Source organism: Canis lupus, chromosome 7 (genome assembly GCF_048164855.1).
Source record: "Canis lupus baileyi chromosome 7, mCanLup2.hap1, whole genome shotgun sequence".
NCBI lineage: Eukaryota > Metazoa > Chordata > Mammalia > Carnivora > Canidae > Canis > Canis lupus.
Genome location: NC_132844.1, coordinates 48,080,986 through 48,097,044, shown reverse-complemented (window position 1 = coordinate 48,097,044; position 16,059 = coordinate 48,080,986). Strand labels below are relative to the sequence as shown.

Here is a 16,059-nt window from a genome sequence, read left to right as displayed (position 1 = left end):
GTGTCTCTCATTAATAAATAAATAAAAATCTTAAAAAAAAAAAAAACAAAGGCATAAATGTCTCATACTTGGAGAGAACAACAGCAAACAATTTTGGAAGCTGGAGAGTGGATGGATTGGGATAAGTCTTCACGTGTCATAATCATATTATATCCAGGAAAACAGAACCGTCAACAGGCAGTGGAGAACCCCATAAGTGAGCCATCTTGCACCACATATCTCCCAGAGGCTCAGAAATTGCCCGGATTGAGTGTATTAAGCATAACTCTTTATTCTGAGGTTTGACATCTGAGGCCTTACTGGTAGTGGGGAGACTACACCTCCCAGGGCTCCTCTCCTCACCACTTCTAAGGGATTCTTACATTCTGGGCCACTATTCTGCTGCCCTAATCATCCCACACCAGGTATCCACACTTAAGGACAGCCAGCCCCAAGGCCCCAGAGCCTGCTGAAATTTTTTTTTTTTAAGTTTTTTTTTTTTTTAATTTTTTATTTATTTATTTATGATAGTCACAGAGAGAGAGAGAGGCGCAGAGACACAGGCAGAGGGAGAAGCAGGCTCCATGCACCGGGAGCCGGATGTGGGACTCGATCCCGGGTCTCCAGGATCGCGCCCTGGGCCAAAGGCAGGCGCCAAACCGCTGCGCCACCCAGAGATCCCTGAAATTTTTTTTTTAATAAATTTATTTTTTATTGGTGTTCAATTTGCCAACATACGGAATAACACCCAGTGCTCATCCCGTCAAGTGCCCCCCTCAGTGCCCGTCACCCATTCACCCCCACCTCCCGCCCTCCTCCCCTTCCACCACCCCTAATTCGTTTCCCAGAGTTAGCAGTCTTTATGTTCTGTCTCCCTTTCTGATATTTCCCACACATTTCTTCTCCCTTCCCTTATATTCCCTTTCACTATTATTTATATTCCCCAAATGAATGAGAACATGTAATGTTTGTCCTTCTCCGATTGACTTACTTCACTCAGCATAATACCCTCCAGTTCCATCCACGTTGAAGCAAATGGTGGGTATTTGTCGTTTCTAATGGCTGAGGAATATTCCATTGTATACATAAACCACATCTTCTTTATCCACTCATCTTTCGATGGACACGGAGGCTCCTTCCACAGTTTGGCTATTGTGAGCCTGCTGAAATTATTTAAACTAGCCAATCCTCAGCCTGCTTACCCTGCCTCTCCGAGTCCTCTTATGAAATTGCAATAAAGGCTGTTCCTTTATTCCCTCTGTCAGCTGACCAACCCTGGTGTTTCCCCTGTGGCTCTTTGTGGTGTGGCAGGCTTCCTTCTGGGAATGGTGAATAACAAACTATCTTTTCCATGGCAATTATCTCCTTATCTAAATAATAATAAAACTTAAACTTTAAAACACTGGCAATCTCTGAAAAAGAAGGGTAAAACAGGAGAATCGTTTGAAAGTTTTGATCAGAAGCAGTTAGATAAAAAAAAAAAAAGAAGCAGTTAGATACTCCAGATCTCCTTTGCTTTCTCCCTATACTGCCCCCCCCCATTACCTACCACCATATATAGCTGGCCAACTGCCCCTCTCCCACCACAGCAGATTTTGTTTGCTTTCTGAATAAAAGTGAACCAGAGGGAGCATCAGGCCCATCTGAGAGGAGGCTACCACACTGAGAACAAGTGTAGCAAGTGCAAGTCTGCATATTGAAGGGAGAAACTCTAAAGCCACTCAGCTCCAAGATCAGTAGTAAGCTGACTTAGAGCCTCCACATACAACATTGGACATGCTTTTTCTGGAGATCTAAGAAGCCCAAAAGAAAAGGACTAAAGATACTGATAATTGGAGGTCTCTCCAAGAATCACCAAAATCAGATCTCTCTATAGTAAAGCCCACTATTTGACAAAGCCATGCTCATACACGCACAGCTTCAAGTCAGGTTTGAATGTTCCTTTTTTTTTTTTTTTTAAGATTTTATTTATTTATTTATTGGACAGAGAGAGGGAGAGAGCAGAGGGAGCCAGAACAGGGGGGCGAAGAGGGAGAGAGAGAAGCCGACTCTCTGCTGAGCAGGGAGCTCAATGACAATGTGGGGCTCCACCACAGGACCCCAGGATTATGGCCTGAGCAGATGTTTAACCAACTGAGCCACCCAGGTGCCTAATGTTCCACTCTTAAATGTGAATGAATTGTCAAGGATCCCCATACACTGAAACAAAGCCTCCAACATCAAAAACAGAGATAAAATCCAAGGATAAGCTAGAGCTTAGAAAAAAGTTAAAAACGACAAAAAAACCCACACACAACAGCTCATTAAAATCTATAGATACTTCATAAAAAATAACACATTCATGAAACAACAGATAAGTAAAAAAGAGGAAAATTATGAGAACAAAAAAGAATTCTTGGAAACTTAAAATAGCATTAATGGGCACCTGAGTGGCTTGATTTCAGCTGGAGTCATGATCTCCAGGTCATGGTATTAAGCCCTGACTCAGACTCTGCCCAGCTTGGAATTCTCTCTTATCCCTCTTCCCTAGCCCCCCATGCTTGCATGTGCACGCTGTCTCTAAAAAAAAAAAAAAAAGTAGAAAAGCTTTGTCATTAAAAAGTAATAATAATAGGGGACCCATGGGTAGCTCAGTCAGTTGAGCGTTCAAGTCTTCATTTCAGCTCAGGTCATGCTCTCTGGTGTCTGATATCGAGTCCCACATGGGGCTCAGCATTCATTGTGGAGTCTGCTTGTCCCTCTCCCTCTGCTCCTCCTCCCAGCCACCCCCCGCCCTAAACAAAATCTTTAAAAAATAATATTATTATTAACAATAACTGGTTCTTCAATTGGTTCGGTACAATGTTCATTCTAATTAAATGAGATCTGACATGTTAATGTCCAGAACACTGTTTGGCACATCATAAATTCTCAATAAATAATGATTTCTTTCTTCTACTACCTCTAAATGAAAGTACCATAAACTTCTTTCATGTCAAAATATAGTAAAAGCCAGGACACCTGGGTGGCTCAGTGGTTGAGTGTCTGCCTTCGGCTCAGGGCATGATCCTGGGATCCAGGATCGAGTCCCACATCGGGCTCCCTGCGAGGAGCCTGCTTCTCCCTCTGCCTCTCTCTCTCTCTGTGTCTCTCATGAATAAATAAATAAATCTTTAAAAAAATATATAGTAAAACCCTCTAATAAAGCATTAAAAATTCCCTGCCAATAAAATATAATACTATACAGTGTTACCAAATAGAAAAAAGATGAGATTTTTTTTTTTTTTTGCCTACCCACAAATATTCCTTGAGGGAATTATTATAATATAAATTAGATTACTCCTAATCACAACATGGACATCAAATAACTTGCAATGAACTTAAATTGTTTCATGGTTTCCTTAACTAGTGTGATGGTTACCAAATCAAAAGGAAAAACATTCTAGTTAATCATGGGATAAGCTTTTTTCCTAATATGGTATAAACAATTGTAAAGTTCTTACTGTATGACATCTTAGGGTGTGTATTTTCTTAACTCTCAGAGGAAGATTAGTAACAAACCATGTGCCTGTATGTGAGTGTGTGTGTGTATTTTAAAACAAGTTGCTAAAAAAACAAAACAAAACAAAACAAACAAACAAACAAAAAAAACAAGTTGCTGCCCAGACTTCATTTAGAGCCCTGAAAAACCCAGGCTCTTTACATTATAATTTAACAATGATGTAATCTGACCTGTATTTGTATCTAAAGTGATCACAGGCAATCTCACAGTGATGTTTGCCTTGAGTTTTGTTTTAGGAATGATTTCTTATGGGAAAGAGGAATTTTCTAGAAATTCTGTTTTAAATATCTTTTATGAATCTCCTAAGTGTTCTCAAACAACATGATACTATTTGTTCTAAAACCCATGTGTCCCAGTTTGGTATCAACCAAATACCATCTACCACAGCCAGCCACCTATAAAATGTAAGAAGTTCTTAGGAGGTTTGCAACTTAATTCATAATTTCACATTTTTACACTTTCCAAATGTCAGTATTATGTGTACTCAGAAAATGCAAATGCTGATAAAAATGCAAATGGTAGTGGTCGTTCATCACTGAATATTTTCCCCTTAGTAATTGGGAACAGGAAAAGGAACTGTAGTGGGTGGGGACATGAGAAGGATGAGGTGTGTGTGTGTGTATGTGTGTGTGTAAGTAGTAGTGGTGTCTGTGGAGAGAACTGTGTGCAGAATAGGATGCTGTATGAACGTGGGGAACAGGAATGAAGGATGTGGAAAGGAATGGTCTGGCCTAAGATAAAGATTAAGAGGGTATGTTAATAGAAAATTAGCACAGATGAAGAGATTCAATTCTATTTTAGTGTGCAGAATGAGGCACACAGTGGTAGTAGGCTCACTATCTATTCCTTTCTGTATCATTTGAATCTAGCTAATATAATGGGGAAACACAGGTAACCCCATCACCTAAGAAAACCTCTTCTGACTTCCCAGATCTTCCCATTTTATTCTTTTTTTCCAAGTGATTTTTGAGGTTGCATTTTACACATATTTATGTGATCCTTTTATAGTTTCAGGCACTAGACTGTAAGTACCCTAAGGAGAAGCACTTTGTCTTTTGTGGCTCACATTGTATCCTAGCACAGCAATGGGCCTAGCACATAGTAGATGAATCTGTTGACCTTTGAATAATATGGGGCTGGGGTGCCAACCCTCCATGTGGTTGAAAATCCACATTTCAACTCTTTGAAAACTTAACTACTAATAGCCTATTGTTGACCAGAGGCCTTACCAATAGAAAAAATAGTTAACACATATTTTGTAAGCTATACATATTATATATTGTATTCTTATAATAAAGTAAGCTGGAGAAAAGAAAATGTTATTAAGAAAATCATAAGGAAGAGAAAATACATTCACAGAACTGTACCATAAAAATTTTGTGTGTATTCTATTATTTTTGGTTGGAATGTTCTATATATATCTAAACCCATTTGGTAATGTGTCATTCAAGTACATTGTTTCCTTATTGATTTTCTGCCTAGATGATCTATCCATGATGTAAGTGGGGTATTAAAGTCCCCTTACTATTATTGTATTACTAGCAATCTTTTTATTTCTGTTGATATTTACTTTATGTATTTAGATGCTCCAATGTTGAAAGCATAGATATTTATAATTGTTACATCTTGTTGGATTGATCCCTTTATCATTATGTAATGCCCTTCTTTGTCTCTTGTTACGGTCTCTGTTTTAATATATATTTTGTCTGATAGAAGTATTGCCACCAGCTTTTTTCCCCCACTTCCATTTGCATGGAATATCTTTTTCCATCCTTTCACTTTCAGTCGTGTGTCTTTAGGTCTGAAGTGAGTTTCCTGTAGACCCCATACATAATGTGTCTTGTTTTTTTATTCATTTGAGGAATGATCTTTAAATAGCATAGCAGGAGTCTAAGGAAAATGACACTACTTAAATAGATTTTTTTTCTTGTTTAATTAGAAAAGGTAATGAAGAGGCACCTGGCTGGTGCAGTCAGAGGAGCATGCAACTCTTCATCTTGGTAGTGAGTTTGAGCCCCACATCAGGTGCAGAGATTACTTAAATAAATAAAACTTAAAAAAAGTGATGAAGTCTTTTGTTTTATTTTTATATATATATATTTTAAAATACTATTTATTTATTGAGACAGAGAAAGTGCAAGCAGGGGGAGGGAGGCAGAGGGAGAGGGAGAATGCCAAGCAGACTCTACGCCAAGCATGGAGCTGGGCACAGTGCTTGATTCTTGATTCCACGACCCCGAGATCACGACCCGAGTGGAAATCAAGAGCCTGATGCCCAACTGACTGAGCCACTCCTCATTTTGTTTTGTTTTATGGACAGCAACCACCGATATATTTGTCAGAGGGAGCACATTTGACATTGTAGGGACAAAGAAAGAATTCATCTAATAAATATTAACTAAAAATTAATATAATTTATAAACCATCAAAATCTATATTTTTAGCTTTCTTGTCACTCTGCATGGCCCCACTCATTGGATTAACATTTAGTTGATAAGAAGGGTTTCTCAAAGTTTTGGTGTTGTTTATTGCCTCAAATATTATAGACCTTCTTTTACAGAATAGAGGTATTTTCACATGAAAGAATTACATTTGAAATAACATCCTCCAGGGCAGCCCGGGTGGCTCAGCAGTTTAGCACTGCCTTCAGTCCAGGGCCTGATCCTGGAGATCCTACACATCAGGTTCCCTGCATGGAGCCTGCTTCTCCCTCTGCTTCTGTCTCTGCCTCTGTCTCTGTGTGTGTGTGTCTCTCATGAATAAATAAATAAAACCTTTTAAAAAAATGAAATAACATCCTCCAGAGGCTGGAGGTAGTACAGACACTAAGAATCAAAAAAAGAATGGAGGGAATCCCTGGGTGGCTCAGCGGTTTGGCGCCTGCCTTTGGCCCAGGGCGTGATCCTGGAGTCCTGGGATCAACTCCCACATCGGGCTCCCTGCATGGAGCCTGCTTCTCCTTCTGCCTGTGTCTTTGCTCCCTACCCTCTCTCTATGTCTGTCATGAATAAATAAATAAAATATTTTTAAAAAAAGAATGGAAAATGCATGGAGTGCCTGGCTGGCTCTGTAAGAAGAGCATTGCAAGTCTTGATCTCAGGGTCATGAGTTCGAGCCCCATGTTGGGTATAGAGATTAAAAAAAAAAGGAAAATTCATATTGATAGATTGAAAAGTAAGTTTACAAGGGCACTCCTTTGCAAGTTTTATAATTTAATGACTCATTCTTTTATTTAGTCAGATATTTCTTGCCTTGTCTCAGAAAGAATTAGAGGTAGTTCTAAAATAAATGAAGATTACATTATAAGTAATTTTAAGATCTGGGTTAGCTAAAAGGTAAATAAAAGGAGAAAGCCAAGACCTAAAAAAAAAAAAAAAAAAAAAAAAAAGGAAGTGTACAGAATATAGAAATAATTCCTCTAAGAGGAAGGGATGTGCCATGCCACCAGGGTTGGGGGTGCCAGGAAGCACTGGGGTCAATCAGGAGGCGACGGAGTAGGGGGAAAATGTGAGCAAGAGCCTTTATTGTGGTTTCCATTGGAAGAAACAGGCTAGGAAGGGTAAGCAAGTTTAGGATTGGTTAGTTTGAAAAATTTCAGTGCGCTCTGCTGCACGGGAGCTGTCCGTCCTGTGGTAGCTGTCCCTGCAGTAATTAGGGCACATGGATAGTAGCTCTGAGTGTGGGAGCTAGTGGAGGAGGTAGTTGGGGTGTGGGCTCCGGATTGGTTGCTTTGCATTTGAAAGGCTAGCTTTTGGGACTTCTGGGTGGCTCAGTGGTTTAGGACTGCCTTTGGCTCAGGGCATGACCACTTCGGGCTCCCTGCATGGATCCTGCTTCTCCCTCTCTGCCTCTCTCTCTCTCTCTCTCTCTCTGTGTCTCTTATGAATAAATAAATAAAATATTTAAAGAAAAAAAAAAGAAAAGGCTAGCTTGAGGGGTAAACTGTTGACTATCTAGGAATTGGCTAGCCCTGGGAGGGGTAGTCTCTCCAGGTCAGCAAGCCTCCAGATCTCAAAGTATTAAAATACAGAATATAATGAAGACATAGTTAATATAAGGACCTTTTCAGAAAATTCTCTTTGCGTTTCACTTAGGTAAATATCGTGTTCCTTACTGCTATGAATCTCCTTTTGATTTAGGAGGAAAAAATATAAGTAACAACTAATAAACTGTTCTTTTTCAAATGGAAGAGTGCTCAGGCATCTGAAAGCAGTATCTCCCAAAGACTACCTATTATTTTGGTTGTAATAATAGCATTTTTTGCTAATTATTAATGTTAACAAGTTATTGATTCAGTTATTGAATATTTTCAGAGTATTGTTCACAGTTTATATTTAGACCACAAAATTTAACCAATCAGTTTATGGCTGCCCATCTGGTGACTAGAAATCATGCTAATCTTTCGTAAAAGGAAAGACAAACAATATCATAGATTATTATGTCTTTTTGCTAGCTCCGTTTTGCCTTTTTCTTTTTTTAAAACAGATTATTTTTTAAAAGTTTTTAAAATATTTTATTTGAGAGAGAGAGAGCACGAGCATGAGTAGGGGGAAGGGCAGAGGGAGAGGGAGAAGCAGACTCCTCGCTGAGCAGGGAGCTTGACACAGGATTCAGTCCCAGGACCCTGGGATCGTGACCTGAGCTGAAGGCAGATGCTTAACTGACTGAGCCACCCAGGTGTCCCAAAAGAGATTCTTTTTTTTAAATTTTTTTATTTATTTATGATAGTCACACACACACAGAGAAAGAGAGAGAGAGAGAGAGGCAGAGACATAGGCAGAGGGAGAAGCAGGTTCCATGCACCGGGAGCCTGACGTGGGACTTGATCCTGGGTCTCCAGGATCACGCCCTGGGCCAAAGGCAGGCGCCAAACTGCTGTGCCACCCAGGGATCCCCCAAAAGAGATTCTTTGCAAAGAAAATCCCATCATTGTTTCACATGGCATTTCCCACCTTGTTTTTGTAAACAATCATATAGAACAATGTTGTGTCCTAGTTCTGCTCTTGAGATTCTTTAAACTCTCAGGATTCATATTCATGATGGAGAGCATTTGGTTAGCTCAGTTTGGGCTCACCTTGTCCAACCACTGTGATGAAGATGAAGTGATGAAGTGATGAAGAAATTAGTCCCTCTATATACATCAAAGCTTCATGTCATATACAGATTAATACTATTAAAATGAAAATGGAGGGCAGCCTGGGTGGCTCAGCAGTTTAGCACTGCCTTCAGCCCAGGGCCTGATCCTGGAGACCCGGGATCGAGTCCCATGTCAGGCTCCCTGCATGGAGCCTGCTTCTCCCTCTGCCTGTGTCTCTGCCTCTCTCTGTCTGTCTGTCTCTCATGAATAAGTAAATAAAATCTTAAAATAAAATAAAATAAAATAAAATAAAAATATAAAAAACAGAGCAGTAATTGTATCAAACTAGTAGGATGACTATGATAGAAATTTATTTATTTTAGGATTTTATTTATTTATTCATGAGAGACACAGGGAGAGGCAGAGACAGGCAGAGGGAGAAGCAGACTTCCTGTGGGGAATGTGCTATCTTGATTGGTCATGAGACTTTTCTGGCTCATGTTTCTGCAAATTCATTTATCAGGTATTCAAAATGTATACTTTTAGTAACTTTATTTTCAATTAACATAATTGAAAGTCATGCCAGTCACATTTGGCAAATGCAAGATCACACATGTACTTTTTTAAATTATTTTTTATCATTTAAAAAAAATTTATCTTTAAGTAATCTCTACACCCAAGACAGTGTTCAAAGTCACAATCCCCAGATCAAGAGTCACATGCTCTACTGACTGAGCCAGCCAAGTGCTCTTCTGATCAACTTTGTTTTTTTTTAAGATTTTATTTATTTATTCATGAGAGATACACAGAGAGAGAGAGAGAAAGAGAGAGAGAGAAGCACAGACACAGGCAGAGGGAGAAGCAGGCTCCATTCCATGCAGGGAGCCTGGTGTAGGACTGGATACCGGGTCTCCAAGACCACACCCTGGACTGAAGGCAGCGCTAAACCGCTGAGCCACCTGGGCTGCCTTGATCAATTATTTTGAAATATAAATTTTAGTATATCTGGACTTGATTCTCATGGCACAGCTGATCTAGAAAGATTTACCCCTTCATACAAATCCATTCATGTATGTATGAGTGTGAATTTAACTTTCCATGAAAATTTATGTAGTGACACTGTAATGTTTCTTCTGACATTTCCTATCACTTGTGTATAAGAACCTGCAAGTGGCTTCATAGTTTGTATATAATTTGTATATATTTCAATAGGCCCATTTTTGCATTGTATTGCTGTAATCTGTAATTACAAGGAAAAACTAATTTTAATGGGGAAATTATCTTCTTCATTAATAATTGGCTCACCCAAAGCTTCATATAAAAATAGTATTCTTTTCCATTGAATATGACAATCTTGAAAATTTCTATTTCTATGTCTGGATATCTGCTCTGCTACACTGCAGTTTTCAAAAACAAAGATTCTAACAGAAGAATTGTAATAACTCCCTGTAATGCTTTATTGCAATGTCTGTTGCGGTATCATGGTTTTTCATTGGAATATGTTTCGTCTTTGTCCTTGGCACAGAGGCACAGAGCTCATAAAACCCTTGGAATTTCCTTTGTTTTCTTAAGTAGGCTCCACACTGAATGTGGCACTCGAACTCACAATCAAACATTGACTGAGCCAGCTAGGTGGCCCACTCTTGGAATTTCCTAAGTGTTGAGAGAAACAAAGGTGTCTGTTGTTATGTTAATGAGGTGACTTTTAGGCTCACCCCCACTCAAGCGTAGAGACTGAGTTGCCTGAGGCCCCAATCTGTAATTGGAGGGTTAGGGCTTTCAATCCCCCCATCAGACCTCTTGGAAAGGAGAGAAGACTGGAGGCTGAATCAGTCAACAACGGCCAGTGATTGAATCCATTGTGCCTGTCTGTTGTAGCCTCCATAAAAACCAAAATGGTGGGTTAAAATGGCAGGTTCGGAGAGCTTCCAGGTTGGTGAACACAGGGAAGTGCTAGGAGAGTGGTTCAACTGGAGAGGGCATGGAAGCTCTGCACCCCAGTACCTCATCCTATGCATCTCTTCCATCTGGCTGTTCTCAGTTACATCCCTTTATGACGAACCAGTGATCTAGTAAGTAAAATGTTTCTCTGGGTTCTTTGAGCCACTAGCAAATTAGTCGAACCTGAGGTGGGGGTTGTGGGAAGCTCTGATTTAGAGCCAGTAGGTGGGATGTATAGGTAACAACCTGGGCTTGGTGCAGGTGTCTTGTGTGTGTGTGTGTGTGTGTTGGAGGTGGGGGCAGTCTTCAAGCCCTGAACCTGTGGAACCTGAAGTTGTCTCCAAGTAGGTAGCGTCAGAATTGAGTAGAATTCTCAGGCACTTTGCTGGTGTCCAGGAATTGCTGGTGGTTTGTGGTGAGCACCGCACCCCTTCTACCCCCATGCGTCATTGGAATTGTGTCCTGGAGCCCACAAAGTCCGCGTATATCCTTTTACTTTGTAATAATTACAGATAAAATTTGCTACCTGAGCACTGGCAGTTTCCAGAGTTCAGGTCAGAGAGTTAATACTTGCCTCCCCGACCCCCTCCGCCCAAGGAGGAACCTGCTCAGAGGATGGACTGGTTTCGGGGCTGCACTGGCTGCTGTGCTCTCACCACAGGTCCCAGCACTGTCCCCCAGTGGAGCTGCTCCCCTTTCCTCTGGGCTCCTCTTACTCCACGTGGAGCCCTGGGGCATGCAGGTGCACACCAGGCACTGCGGGCCTGCTCAGGGGCCTGAGCTTCCTGTGGGGTGCTGCTTCGACCCACTCTGCCCCGAGGCTCACGGGCGCGCTCCATTGCCCCAGGACACCTCATTGACAAAACCCAAGATCGAAGACAAAAGAATCTCCAGACGTTGTCTTTCTGAAAGCAGAACCCAGGTCACACCCCCATGATGCCCAGTCTGCCTACCTCTCAGGCTTTAAAGATGAATCACACCTGTCTCCTCTGGAAGTGTGTGCCGGTCAGCTCAGAGCGCTGACTTCGCCTTGGGCTTGGTTAGCAAATAACAGCCAAAGATGCTCAAGAAACTGCAGCAAGGGCCCATTTTTCACCTTTGCCTTGCTCCCTTCCTGGGTCTCAATTTTGCAGGTTTGGGTCTAGGATTTTCTCTAGCTCAGAGAGAACTGGCCAGTGGAGCTTCCTGGGTTAGCACAAGTGTTGGGATCTCAGAGCTCAGAGGGTCAAATAATAGCTCAGCAAGAACATAATTCCTGGGTCCTGAGTCCTGGGTGCCCTGGAGTAGAGGTGGCGGGAGTGGGGGCAGGGGCAGGGGAGAGTGGGACTCAAATACTAGACTATAAATGGTAGGACAAGAGTGCTCTTGCTTTACAGAATGCAGTGGAACAGAACATTGAATTTTTCTTTTTTTAAAGATTATTTATTTGACAGAGAGAATAAGCAGAGTGGAGGGGTAGGCCGTGGGAGAGGGAGAAGCAGACTCTCCACTGAACCCCCAACACCAGGCTCGATCCCAGGATCCTGGGGTCATGACCTGAGCTGAAGGGAGATGCTTAACCCACAGAGCCACCCAGCTGTCCCAGAACATTGAAGTTTTCATCCATAATTATAACTTTCAAATATTTTTTTTAACTTTCAAATATTGAGAAAGATGAGACAATTATGTCTAGTGTCATGCCAGTCACAGAAAACATGCTAATTGCTAACTCGTGTCAGAAGACGAGTCCTATTATTTTAGTGGTTGCTCACTGTATCACATCTGTATCTATTTATCCATATATCATAGATCTTGATAGTATAAAAAAAATTTCTTTAGAAATGAGTATTTTCTCCCTTTCTCTTCTAAGGTTCTTTTCCCCCCAGGAACTCATTTCAGTGCTAAATTGTGGCACAGAAACTCACGTTATCTGTTCTCTAGGTCATTTATGAGTGAAAGGATATTACAGAGCTTAACCAGTGGTTAAAGAAGACAAATTAGATGACATTAACAAAGTTGATTTGAAACTTCATGAAGTGGATGGTCTCCATTTGGGGAGTGCCAAATAGGGCAGAAGGCAAGAAGCTTTTATAGAACAAAGAACAAGAAAGAGAAGTATCTGGTTGCTTGGTTGGAGCCATGTAGTCACCGTGTTGGAGGTGAGAAGGCTCAGGGGTTCAAAGGTGGCTTGGGTTTGGGGATTGGCTGACCGGATATCCTGTGCTTTTGGTCGCAAGGAGCATTTAGAGGGAGAGGGACGTGAAAGTTGTTTAAGTTTCCATTTAGTGACACAGCACCTCGGGCAGGAGCCGCTCCATCTTGGGCCTAGAAATTTATTTCATTACGAGTTTTCTGGGACTGTGTTTCAAAGGCATCAACCCTTTCTGTTCCTGTAACTTTTCACATCTTCAAGTGAAAAACAATAGGATATAATTTGATTTCTTTTCTCCGGGAGGCCAGGAGAACATGGCTGCTGTACTAGAGATAATGCTGTTCTGTGTCTGCTAATTTCTTGGCTTCCTTAGAATGTTGATGAGACACAGCTGGAGAAAGGCTTCGGAGGCGAGAGGAAAAAGGAAGCAACTCAGTCCTCTTCTGGCCCAACTCTTACCTACAACTCCCCCTCTCCAGGCTCCACTCACCCATCTGGTACTTTGTTCAGGCAATAAACCAGGAGCACGGTTAACCCTAATGCATGAGCACTATGGTTGACACAGTCTGTTTCAGAAACCCGTACCTGTGCCCAGGTGTGTGGAGTATGGCCAGAGGAGAGGAAGCCCTGGCCCGGACCATTGGGCTGGAGCGGGGAGGGGCAGCTCACCATTGCGAGGAGTGCTAGGCAGATGTGTCCCAACGTGACTGTTTCTGCTGATTCTCTCACTTGGTGGTGAGAGAATTTTATTTGCCTTTATAATCACGTGTTCCATGTGCCTGGGTGACTCCATTGGTTAAGCATCTGCCTTCAGCTCAGGTCATGATCCCGGGGTCCTGTGATCAAGCCCCGTATAAGGCTTCCTGATGAGTGGGAGGCCTGCTTCTCCCTCTGCCTGCCACTCCTGCTTGTGCTCTGTCAAATAAATAAATAAAATCTTAAAAAAAAAAAAATCATGTGCTCTTTCCTACTTGGTTGACATCTCTGGACATGATTTCTTGCTCACCTAGACCTAGGGTATCCATCATCTCTCCCACTTTGCTGGAAAAGTAAAGCCCTTTTAAGCCAGCCTTCCTTCTCTGCCATCACATCCAGGAATGACAATGATTGAGTTGTATAAGATTATTCACCACCTCTATGGCTTGGATAGATTGTAATGAGTTTTAGGGCCTGTCAAATTTCAAGGCTCTGTTGAATATCACACATATTGTTAGAAATATGAAAAGTGCTTAATAATTATCTATCAATGAATATGTTTTGAAGGAAGATAGAAAAGTATTATGAAATAAATGACAACGTTAGAATTAAGGCTTATTCAGAGCAAAATTATTTTTGGTATATTTTGAGCACCATATAAATGTCAATGAAACCAATGAGAAATAGCAAGAACTGCTGGAATGGCATAAATTCACATTTTTAGCTGCTCTGTATTAAATGAAATTGTTCTTTATGTGGTTGATCTGTGTGAGAGTGTTTCACAGAACTGTCAAAATTATATCTTAGGATGTCATTTTGGATACTAAAAATTTCTTAAGTAGTGATTTAAAGAATCTTGGGGCTTTCTTTAGACATGGCCTAGAAACCTAAGTCCTTTCTGTGTGACTCAAAGGATTTCTCCTAGCAGTGGAAGCCTCTATTTGAGCTTTTAAAAAATAAACTCTATCACTCTGCATGTATTTGTAGCCCTAGCCAGTAGGTGAGCATGAATGAGATTATTTCTGAAATTTTTAGAGAGTAGATTTCTTTAAAAGACTATTCATGGAGACACAGAGAGAGGCAGAGCGTGAAGCAGACTCCCTGCAGGGAGCCTGATGCAAGACTCAATCCCAGGACCCTAGGTGTGAGTCAAAGGCAGATGCTCAACCACTGAGCCATCCAGGTCCCCCAAGAATAGAGAGACTGAAGAAAACTGAGGGGGTGCCTGGGTGGCTCAGTGGGTAAAGCCTCAGACTCTTGATTTTGGCTCAGGTCATGATCTCTGGGTTGTGAGATTGGATGCTGGGCATGGACCCTGCTTAAGAGCCTCTCTCTCCAAAAAAAAAATTCTCTCTCTCCCTCTCTTTACCCCTCCCCTCCTCCATCTCTATAAAAAAAAAAGAAAAGAAAGAAAGAAAAGAAAAGAAAAAAGAAAAATCAAAACACTGAGTACATTAACACAAGTCAACATGGTGTGTAATTCAATTCATGCTTGGGAATTTTGAATTTAACCAAAAAAGAAGTGGATCCATTACAGGTGCCAAGGGTCAGAATGATACCAAGTGGGGAATTCAGGAATGTCCATAAAATCTTGGACTATATAAATCATACATGTCAAGTGGCATATCCAAATCATGTATCAAACCTAACATGGCATAACCAAATGCATCCAAGTGTAGTTACACAGGGCTTTGGACTGGAACTGCAGAGAGTTGGTCAGGAAAGAGGATTACCCAGGGACTCAGCAAATTAACATTGGAAACAGATGTTAGAGCAGTTTGAACTCCAGCCAAGCTCTTTGGGTTACAAAGCACTTTTCAAATTCATTTTGCTATCCGTAGAGAGAGATAAATCACACCTATTAACTTACCTAATTGTTCTTAGCTTGCAGTGTAAGGTTCAGTCTTGTACTCCTTTAACTTTCGTTTACTAGCCATTTGAGATGGAATACAGTATTTCAGGAGATGCCTGACAATGGGTTAGTGACTTCTGTTCAATAGCCTTAAGTTATTACTTAGAAAATGTCAGAATTCACTGAATAACATTTATGTCCACTTGCTCAGTATTTTGTTCTCTGTAGAACTGATGGCTATCCCTCCCACCCCCCAACTGCTCGCCCCTACTTTTTTCAAGCCAATGTTAATATACTGGGGTAACAGACTCAGTATGCACAATGATCAAAGGACAGTTATGAAATGCGAATATGAAAGGCTAGACTGATGCCACAAAATTTTTAAAAAGTTATCCTCCCAAAACATTTACAGCTTGGGTGTGACATGCCTGTTTCAGGAAATATTTTGTAAGGCATGAAATATTGTAGGAAAATCTCAACCACCTTTTCCTTTCCTCTTCTGCTTTTCCAAAGAGCACATTTCCCCCATATATTTGCTGAGCAATTATCTTTTTTATGAAAAGTGGGTCACTTGTGGAAGAGAGAAGTCCTTTCCTAGTTGGACAACTGATTTAGAGGCTAGACTATTTTTTTTTTAAAGATTTTATTTATTCATGAGTGAGAAAGAGAGAGAGAGAAGCAGGCTCCACGCAGGAAGCCCAACGTGGGATTCGATCCCGGGACCCCAGGATTACACTCTGGGCCAAAGGCAGGCGCTAAACCGCTGAGCCACTCAGGGATCCCCGAGGCTAGACTATCTTAAAGTGAGAGTAAGAATAGCACAAGTCTGGTCAGTGTTTGCC

At 41.2% G+C, this 16,059-nt stretch overlaps 1 protein-coding gene across 2 annotated transcripts in view; it reads left to right on the top strand.

Annotated features, from left to right (window-relative positions):
* Positions 1 to 16,059, top strand: part of RAB23 (RAB23, member RAS oncogene family) — a 74,384-nt gene that overhangs the window by 43,915 nt on the left and 14,410 nt on the right. Inside the window, exon 8 of one of the 2 annotated variants that reach the window (XR_012034048.1) lies at positions 5,460 to 5,547. The exons of the other annotated variant lie outside the window; for it this stretch is intronic. The gene's annotated coding sequence lies outside the window, so the exon portion shown is untranslated. Of the gene's footprint in view, positions 1 to 5,459; positions 5,548 to 16,059 lie in introns of those variants that run through there. 2 annotated transcript variants of the gene reach the window in all.